The sequence below is a fragment of the Mustela erminea genome, chromosome 9 (assembly GCF_009829155.1).
Source record: "Mustela erminea isolate mMusErm1 chromosome 9, mMusErm1.Pri, whole genome shotgun sequence".
Lineage (NCBI taxonomy): Eukaryota > Metazoa > Chordata > Mammalia > Carnivora > Mustelidae > Mustela > Mustela erminea.
In genome coordinates this window covers 95,749,553-95,759,162 of record NC_045622.1, presented here as the reverse complement: position 1 = coordinate 95,759,162, position 9,610 = coordinate 95,749,553, and the positions used below count along the sequence as shown (strand labels likewise).

Genomic DNA, 9,610 nt, shown 5'->3' with positions numbered 1-9,610 from the left:
TCACCGCCGCCGCCGCCGCCGCTGCACTGGAGTTTGGCTGCTGCTGCCCTACTTCACTCTAGTTTAGTTTCACTCACTTTACATCCGGGTTTTTTCCCTAGGCAATGGGGGCCGCAGCACACCCCGTTCCTTAGGCAAAGTGAAATAAATTCGCCGCACCGACACGTCAAGTAGTCCGCCCGCCCGAGCGCCGCCGCGGGCCCCCGCCGCCCCCCCCGCCGCCGCCCCGCCGCCCCCGGGGGGCCCCCGTGCAGCCCGGGAGCCGCCGGCGGAGGCGAGGGGGCCCGGGCCGGCCTCCGTACAACTCCGCCCGGCAGCCCCCTCCCTCCCCGCCGTGCCCCTCTACCCCGGCGCCTCCTCTCCCCCCCTCCCTCGTCCCCGCTTTTCCAGCCCCAGTCCCTCTCGCCCGGCTCTCGGGAGCGGCGGGGGCGCGCACGGCGGCGGCGGCGGCGGGCCGGCGGGGCCGCGCGGCGGGTTCCCGCGCGGGCGAGTGTGTCTGGGCCTGGGCGGAGGGATCCCCGGGCTGAGGCGGCGGAGGTGCTGCGGCCCGGGGCCGGGTGGTGAATGGGCTGGTGGTGCTCGCTGCTGCTGCTGAGAGGAGGAGGAGGAGGATGAAGAGTTGGGCTTGTTTGTCTCCCACAGTTTCTCTCCTGCTGCTCTGATTCCCCCCCACCCCTATTCCGGCCCGGGGCCTGTGTGTGTCTCTCCTGGAGGAGGAGGAGGATCCAGTTCCTCCCCCCACCCCCTCCTCCCCACCCCCCCCTTGCCTGGGGAAGAGGAGGAAAGAAACAGCCCAGAGAGAGAGAGAGAGAGAGAGAGAGGGAGAGTGAGTGAGTGAGTGAGAGAGAGAGGGAGAGAAGAGGAGAGGAGAGGAGGAGGAGGAGGAGGGAGAAGGGAACAACCTACCATCTTAACACACTAATATCTAAAAAGTGCGAGAGGCCCAGAGCAGCAGCAGAAGCAGCAGCAGCAGCTCCAGCTTCTTCCCTCCCTCCCCATGAAGAAGAGTTCCCTCCTCCTCCTCCTCCTGCTTCTCCTGCTCAGAGTTCCTGCCTCCAGCTGCCAGGGGGGACAACCAGCCAGCAGCAGGAGGGTGCAGTATCCCAGCTTTTCCATTCTCTCTTCTCCTCACTCTCCTCTTTTTTTTCTTGAGTAGCTCTATTTCCCCTCCCTCCCCCCTCCCCCCTCTCCCCCTCTCCCCTTCTCCCTGTCTCTCTGTCTTGTCTCTGGTGTTTGTCTCTGGGAGGAACTGGGGCTGCCTGCTTGGAGTTTGTTGTGGGGGGGAGGGAGGGGGAGGGGAGGGGTGTGTGGGAGGGAGGAGGGAAAGGGGGGGTGTTCTCGTCAGGACCCCTCAGTCAACTTGAGATTTGAGCAATAACTTCCCCTTCGGGGCGCCCCCCTGCGTGCCCTTCCTATTCCTCCCCCCCTAAAAAAAAGACAATGGAAAAACCTTGTCTCCCCCTTCCTTCCCTCTGCCCTCCACCCCTCCCCAGGATAAATTGGAAGTAAGTTTATGAGCAGCCTCGGGAGCCTGGGCGCTGAGTGCAGGGCCGAAGCGGGTGACAGAGGCGGCGCGCCGGGGGTGGCGGGGAGGGGGCGTCACATTGTCCCGGCGGGGGGCCGGGGAGGGGGGGCCGCGGGCGGGGGCGGGGGGCGCGTAGCCTCGTCCGCCCCCTCGGCTGTCCCTCAGCCCGGGGATGGTCGCCTCGGGCCCTTCACCACCCTGCCCCCCCTCGGGATGCTGTCGGGGGGAAGTTTTTATTATTATTATTTAATTAATTAATTAATTTTTTTTTTTTTTTTTTTTTGAAAACCATCTTGTTTGGTGACTGAGGGATCTGGTTTAAAAAAAAAAAAAAAAAGCTGCGGCTGCTGACGCTGCCGGGCCCGAGTGTGTGTGTGTGTGTGTGTGTGTGTGTGTTGGTGCATTTGTCTTGGGTGGCCGGAGCAGCGTTGGGGAAATTCCGCTTATTCTTCTTCTTCTGCAACTTGTTATTCCGGAGAGTCTGCCTGCACCCCTCACCCCGGGGCCGGCCCTCCCGCACTCGCCCCCGCCGTCCGCGGCCGCTGGGCGCCCCCGGGACCCCGCGCGGGCCGAGGCCGGCAGGCGGCTCCGAGAGGGGCCGCGGCCGCCCCTCCCCCGCCCGCGCCCCCGCCGGGGGGAGGGGCGCGCGGAGTGGGACTCTTTCCGTTTGGTCCAGCCCCGTCGTGCACGCAGTTCCCAACACTTCTCGTCATCCTCTCTTTGGTCTCTTTATTCTGCTGAGCGGTGCTGTTAGGATTTCTTTTTTTCCCCTGACCACGTTCGCGATGGTGGGTAGCAGCAAGGTGGCCCTGGTAGGGGAGGGGTTGATACCGAGATTGGGCACCGGGGGAAGAATGTCTCGTTTCAACTTTGTCTGTGGCTTGCACCCCCGGAGAAGGCCACACGCCGGTTGTAGGGTGCAGATGTGCTGAGAGTGATTTCTAAGTAGTTGAGTTGTTGAGATGAGGGTACGACTGCTAATGGTAGGCAGGTTTTGTTTTCATTGGTGAATCTGGTGTCATCATATTCGGGGCATATGTTGAAATATTCTTTGTTTAGGTCTTGAAGTAGAGGATCTCACTCTGCACGTCCACATTGTGTTGTTTTTAAATGATGTCTGCAAGTGTGGCTTCCTAGAATTTCAAATGTGAGTTAAGGTCCGGGCGTGTGTGGGCCTCGGCATTGGCCTTGACAGTGAACTTTGTGGCTGTGTTTTGGATTTCAGAGATTTGCCCCATAGCTGGGGTGCAAGCTGTGCATTTTTTGTTAATAGTAGGTGTCAGGAATGTAGATGTTTAAGCTGGGGACATTAATGGGAGAGCATTCCTGTATTAATAATTGATAAGTGAATATTAGAATCAGATTAATTTGGGTTGATGAAAGTTTTTTTGTTTTGTTTTGTTTTTTCAAAAGCAGCTGTGCACTCTAGGAAGGAAGCCTTTCCATAGGCACACTTTATAGGGGTTCTTTAGGGTAGGGAAATGGAATATCTCCTTTTAAAGAGGATACTCATCAACATCTCTGGCTTCGTTGAGGGCCTGGTAAGGGGACTGAAATTGGGGCTAAGACATCTAAGTGTACTTTTCAGTGTTTATGTTGTTTGTTTACATCTGGTGTTTATCACATTTGGGCACTAGAAATAAATAGGGCAGTTTTTCTTTTTTTTTTGAAGAGTAGCCCCCCCCCTTTTTAAGTTTCACGATTTACTTGATTTCACAGCATTGTAGGAAACTGTTACTACATTTTTACTGGAAAAACTATTATTCATTTTGAGTTTGGTAAGTTCTTTCTATTCTTTTTTTCTATCTTCACTTGTGTATGGAATCTACATTGTGGGCTTAAAGCTAGCTTATTAGGGGCTATTTAAAATGTCTGAAAACTACATATTGAGATACCAAGACATATTTGATGGCAAAGAGGAAATTTTTGTGTGCACTTATACTCCTGTTTATAAAAAAATTTCTGTACTTAAAACTTCTGTAGATGGACAACTGTTCTTAAAAGGAGCATAGTAATAGTGCAGAAAATTCTTTAAACACAAACTTCCAGCTAATATGTTAAAAATATTCCAGGTATTTTTCTTTATGTCAGAATTTTGCTTTTGCTAACATAATGGTATTTGCAATATTACTGGCATTGCTTGGCTGGCCATAATAAAGTCTTTTGCTTGAGTGCTTTTGATGGCTTTTTAAGGTAGTTTTTAGATAATTTTGCAAGCTTTATTTAAGCATGTTGCCCTTTGGACTCAGGCAGGTCTTATGGAACCAGAATAGTAATAGATTAAAAAGACTCCTACCTATGCCAGATTTTCTTTTTAAGAGGTATAAGTGATGGACGGGGCCCTATTTCTTTTAAGCTTTGAAGGGTCCATCCTTTTTCCCATTCAGTCATCTGGAAGGAGCTGCCTCAGAAAATACTCTTCTTCTGCTTACATGAAGAACTCTAAATGCTATCCAGCAGGAGGTGCTACAACAAGATAAAGCCAATCTCTGAATTTTGAGGGCCTTGCTACTTATTACAGTTCTCTTAGCTTCAACTTAGCAACAGGATAAACGCCTTAAAGTTCCAGAAAGATTTTAAGTAAGTCCATTTAAAAGTCCATTAATAAATTACGTTTGCAATTTGAAACTGAAATCTTTGATTGCTTTTACCTGCTTACCATATTATACAAAGTAGATTTGTTATCGTGGTAGCTTAAGAATGCCACAGTTAGCTACAGAGTGCTGTTACAATTATTTAGATGTGGAGTTAGTCTTGTATTGGTGAGTGGGGAGTTGAACAGATATGGAAAAGGTGGTGTACAGTGGCTATAAACAAAAGAAGTTGGTGTGATGGTTTCGTGTCATCCCTGTAATATAAATACAGATAGGATATAGAGATATGAGATTTTGGACAGGGAAATGCTGTATGGAAAAAAAATTTAATTCCTTGTGTTTTTTTCCTCACATCTATAGACAGTGATCCTAATAGATAAATTCTTAGGCACTCAGCTTTACAGATATGTGTCATTGACGTATTTGAGTTGGCCTCCAAAGACTGAGATTCTCGAACTGTAAGTAAAGTTATATCTGTGAGTATAGGTCATTGCTGAGATGTCCCTTAGTAACACTTAACAATAACTGCATAAAGATGAAAGTTAGTTTCATAGCATTCACAGCACATGCTCCTTTGAAACTCTGTTAGTGTTAGGAGAATTGATTTATCCCTGGGAATATCATGCTACTTCAGTGCTTGTAAAGTTTTGTATCAAAGTTTTAGAAACTTAGGAATGTGTAGAAAATTTGATGAAGCTGCTTTGAATTTTGTCAGTTTTCTAGGCATAATACTGTACTTTTTTTTTTCCGGTAAGATCAAATGAGATAATACATATGAAAGTTCTTTGTAAATTGTCAGAAACCATGCAGATGTTGAGATAGGTAGCTAATTAATACATGGACAGAAATGTCTTTCTTTAAAATGTTAACGTTCTCCACATCATTTGGGAAATGAGCACATTAAAAAGTGTACCCCCAATACTTTATGAATTTTTTTAAAATGCTACTATGGTTACCAAAAAGCTCTTTGTTACAGTTTTGAAGCTTTGTTTAAAAAATGCCGTGGAGGCAGTTTCTCATAATTCAAAAAACAGATCATTTTTCTTTTTGTAGATCTTATGAAATGTATATCCCCCATTAAATTTTTTCTTCATTTCTTTATTGATGTGATAGTAGTTGATTTTAGTGAATATTTAAGTTCCTGGATCTTTCTATAGACTCTCCTTAACACACAAAGTAACAGATGTCACAGTTAAGATTTTGATTGTTTTCAGGGAGTCTGCTAACTTTCTGAAAAATTCTTACTAAGTAAAGCTTTCAAGCTTGTTTCAAAGTGAAAATGTGTATCAGTATGTATTAGTATTAGGTACGTGGGTATATCATTTTGTTTTTCTCTTTTAGGGGGATGCATGAGGAAATGACTACTCAATCTAGAAGAGTGCACTGAAATATTTTTGTGTAAAAATAACCCAAAAGTTTAAAACTCGGAGCCTTGATTTGTGGCTTTTTAAAAAGACTCTGCTTGCAAATTTGGACTAAAATAAAATAAAATACAGATAATTGGGAGTCCCTGTGTTTATGAGCATATCAAAAGGTTTAGTTTCAGTCTTACATTTTAGAAGCTACTGCTCTTTATGAAATAGCCCCTTTAATTAGAAATTAAATATAGAAACTTGTTTCTGTGTGTGAGAAAAACATTTAACTGTTTAAATAAAAATGAAACCTCTCAGGGTAGTATTAACTTTTCATCCTGTGGACACTGAAGACTAAAGTTGGTTTTGGTTTTTTTGTTGTTGTTTTTTTGAGGAAATACGGAAGTTAAGATTATAGTAATGTGCTTTTAAATTTTGTGTTCTTGGTATTTTATTGCTGAAAGCTTTTGTATTTAATAGCCATTCAAAGGGAGAAAAGGCAGGGATTAAAGTTTTGGGTCTCTAACCTTTTACAGAATTCCTTTATATCTATATTCAGACCTGATTTCTTGAAATCTTTCTGAACGTTCATGTTAATTTGTGCTAGGAAATAGTCACGATTTTTGTTGACTTCTCAGGAACTTTTATACATGGGCTTTTTTGTAGGCCTTAAGTATTCTTTAGGAGCACAGCAATATATTTTAATCACTTTAACTTTACCCGGTGTGTATTTTTGCTGCTTGGAGGGTTTTTTTTGTTTTGTTTTGTTTTTCAAGGAGGTAATATGCTAACCCTGCTTTAAATTTATTGCAGATAATTACTTTTTAAATAGCATATGTTTTTTTGTTTGTGTGTTTGTATGTACATGTGGCTGTGCTATTTTGTAGGCTTTCCTATAATTCTTGTGTGTGAAATTTCTGGAGTTAACTTTTGTGAGAATGTTGAAGTGGACTTTTAGGGATAACTTTTATATTACTTGTCTGTTAGTTCAGCGTTAAACTGGGGGTGGTGGTGAACTCTTCCACCACATTTAGAGATCATATGTGAGGTTCAGTCAACCTTTAGGTATTCTACAGCAACTTTCTCACACTAGACACTTGGTGTGGCAGTTTGAATAACCCTCCAACTTCTCTCCCTACAGTACATTGCAAGTCCTCCACCTGTTAAAAAAAAAAAAAAATCTCTGTTGAAGGAAAGTATTATTTTCTATATTTTGGAATCATCTATGGAAATGTTTTCTGGTTTTTTAAATAGACAAAAAGTGAACCGATAATATGGAGATAGGAAGGCAATGGGGCCTAACAGGTTGGTGATCTAGGCTTTATTTTGACTCTCTGGGCCTAGGGGACAAAAAATAACTTAAACACAGAAGCCAGAAAGATGGGTTTTGTTTTATTGTTTTGGCTGCATTGAGGATACAAACTGTCAGTACTTGAGGAGAAGGAGCAGCAGAAAGGAATTGATTTTTTTCTGCAGCAGATCCAAGTATTGTTAACCATGTGCATCTCTGAAGCAGCATACTTACAAATCAAACAGTAGTTGATTCTTTCACTCAATTAACAGTCAAGCCCTAGACAGGTTTTTTTAAGATTTTAAATAAGTATCAAAAACTTCAGAGTAATGACAATAATTTCCTGATAAAAGTGGGTGATAGTAACCATGGCAACTGTTATCTGGCCTTATGGCCAGTATGTTGTATTGATGAAGTCTCAGATCCTGTAGTAGCCTGTCACTTTTATGGTGAAATGTAGTAACATGTGTTGCAGGTGATTTTTAGCTGGATTGTGTTAAATTTGTGTGCCAGCTTATCTTTCCTTGTTAGGAATTTCTTGGACCATATTCCACAGCATGTTTGTGAAGGTGCTGTTGCCTGAAAATAACCCACCACCTGTGTTAGGCCTCCTGATGCAGATTGCACTTAGTTCTTTCCCAGCCTCCTTCCTCTGTCTTGCAGAAAATAGGGGTGTGCGTAGAAACTCTATATACATAAATAACATCTCAAAGTTATCTATTTGGACACATTATTGATAGTTTAAAAAAAGTCTTTTGGATGAGAGAAATGGGAATATTTTTTTCCCCAAGTGTTCTTTCTGGAAACGTGTGTGTGTGTGTGTGAGAGAGAGAGAGAGAGAGAGAGAAATGAGAGTTTAGGAGCGGAGGGCGTAGGTATTGAGTAAGGAGTTGACAAAAGAGAAACTTAAGTATTAATTGTTTTTGTGTGTGTGGTGGTGGTATGTGTACCTATTACTGTAAGAATGTTTTTCTTACTGGACATTATTAGAGTATGGGAAATGTTTTTGTATGAGATTTTCTCCAAGAAAATTATTTATAAAATATAACTTGAAAGACTGTTAAGAGAAAACCTGGTAAAACTTTCTTGGGGGAGGGGAATAGAGAACTTTGAAACTGATCAACCACACTTTAAAAAAATGGCTTTAAAAATGATGTTTTAAAAAATAATTTAAAAATTGTATGAAATCTTCTTGCTTTTTAAGCATTTCTTTTATTGCTTAACCTGTGTAAGATTTCTCTAATGTGAAAATGTTGATGTAAATATTCATTGATACTTTTTCCAGTATGTGGTAAAGAAACTGCCAGAGCAGAGAGCAAACAGGTTAGATTTGAATTTCACTAGACCCTGATAATAAGATCTAGTGAAACTGTGCTTAAATAGTTCAGACTTTCTTAAAACTTACTGTGATAGGGTGAAGTGGTTTACTTACTACATGTCCCAGGATGCATTTCGGGTTTTTGCTTAACTCCGGATTAGAGCGTTGCATGCTGGGACCTGTAGTTGATTTAAACAGCACAGAGAACCCTTCCCTCTTGTCTACTCCATTTTATACAAACAGCTTCCCAAGCCTCTAAGAACTTTCTGCTAAGTAAAATTTGATTGCTAATGTTATGATTATCATGGTGCTGATATTCTAAAGTGAGTCTTCAGAAACACCCTAGTGTTTTAGTTTACCTTGGATTAGTTTGTTTTTTTATCAGCTACTTTAAGATTTACATGTAAAATAACTGATACATGTTTATGTATGTTTGTGTTTATATATTTAAAACTTAGCAGTTGTAAATTTTTTTTGTCTGTGCTGCTATAGATTGCTTTATAATTACAGCACACAGATTGCTAATATGGGCATTAGGAGGTTATTATTATAGGGCCTGATATATATGCTGTTCTCTTTTCTTTGAATGGGGCCAGTTACTCAGTGCCCGTATTTAAATTTAGAGTTTATTTAAAAATTATTTTGTAATAATGGTCAATGTTTTGAGTCTTAGTGTTTTTTAAATGGAAGATGAATTCCTGAAAATAAATGTGGTTTCCATGTAAATTTAATACTCATAGATATAATCTGAAAGGTAGAGGAAAAGGTAAGGTTTCTTTAATAATTTGTATTTTCATTTGTAAAATTTAAATTTCTTTCTCTTCTTTTCTTTGAAGTTCTGATACTTTATTAGTGAATATCAGAATGTTGTTGCAGGGATTAGTTGTTGAAATCTGTGAAAGTGCTTAGCACAGTGCCGGCCACATAAAAAAGCCTCAGTAAATGTGTAGAATTAGCAGCAGCAGCAGCAGTAGTGGTTCTTGTTATTAAATAAATAGCATGCCTCACATTTTTTCCTCTCTTTTTACATTATTATTTGAACAGAAGCCCAGCCTGTTCTGACAAGACCTTGAGATTTTTGGCCTATGGTAATGATATGGCAGTTCCTTAGAATTTTTTGCTGTCCATAAGATGTCTTTGCACCTCAGTTTCTCCCTAAGTGACGTATGCCTGTAGTTAGCTACCAGCCAGTCACAGACTTTGTGACCAGAATTCAGCTGTGCCTGTTCATTACTCATTGCCACTGTACCACAGCTGTTGGTTGACTTTGGAAAGTTCAAAAGATAATAAAAATGTTTTTGTTCATAATGTTTGCACTGGTAAAATACCCAAACTAGTTGATTAATGAAAATAAGATGCTGCAAAAATGTTCCTCATGTCCCAGTGTATGTAACCTTGAAAAACTCTGCTGTGTTTAGAAGCACGAACGAAGCTATCGCCATAGTTTACAGTGTTAACAGGACTGGTGTATTGGAGGCCAGTGAGCAGCCCCAGAGAGAAAATGTAGTTTCAGGTCTGTGGGTTGTACTT

General features: G+C 42.3%; 1 protein-coding gene across 18 annotated transcripts in view; it reads left to right on the top strand.

The window, feature by feature from the left end:
• Window positions 1-812: 812 nt before the first annotated feature.
• PHF21A (PHD finger protein 21A) overlaps window positions 813-9,610 on the top strand; it is a 191,190-nt gene continuing 182,392 nt past the window's right edge. For 7 of the 18 annotated variants that reach the window (XM_032360010.1, XM_032360009.1, XM_032360004.1 and 4 more), the window contains exon 1: window positions 814-1,093. The gene's annotated coding sequence lies outside the window, so the exon portion shown is untranslated. The other 11 variants (XM_032359998.1, XM_032360002.1, XM_032359993.1 and 8 more) reach the window with 7 other exon arrangements.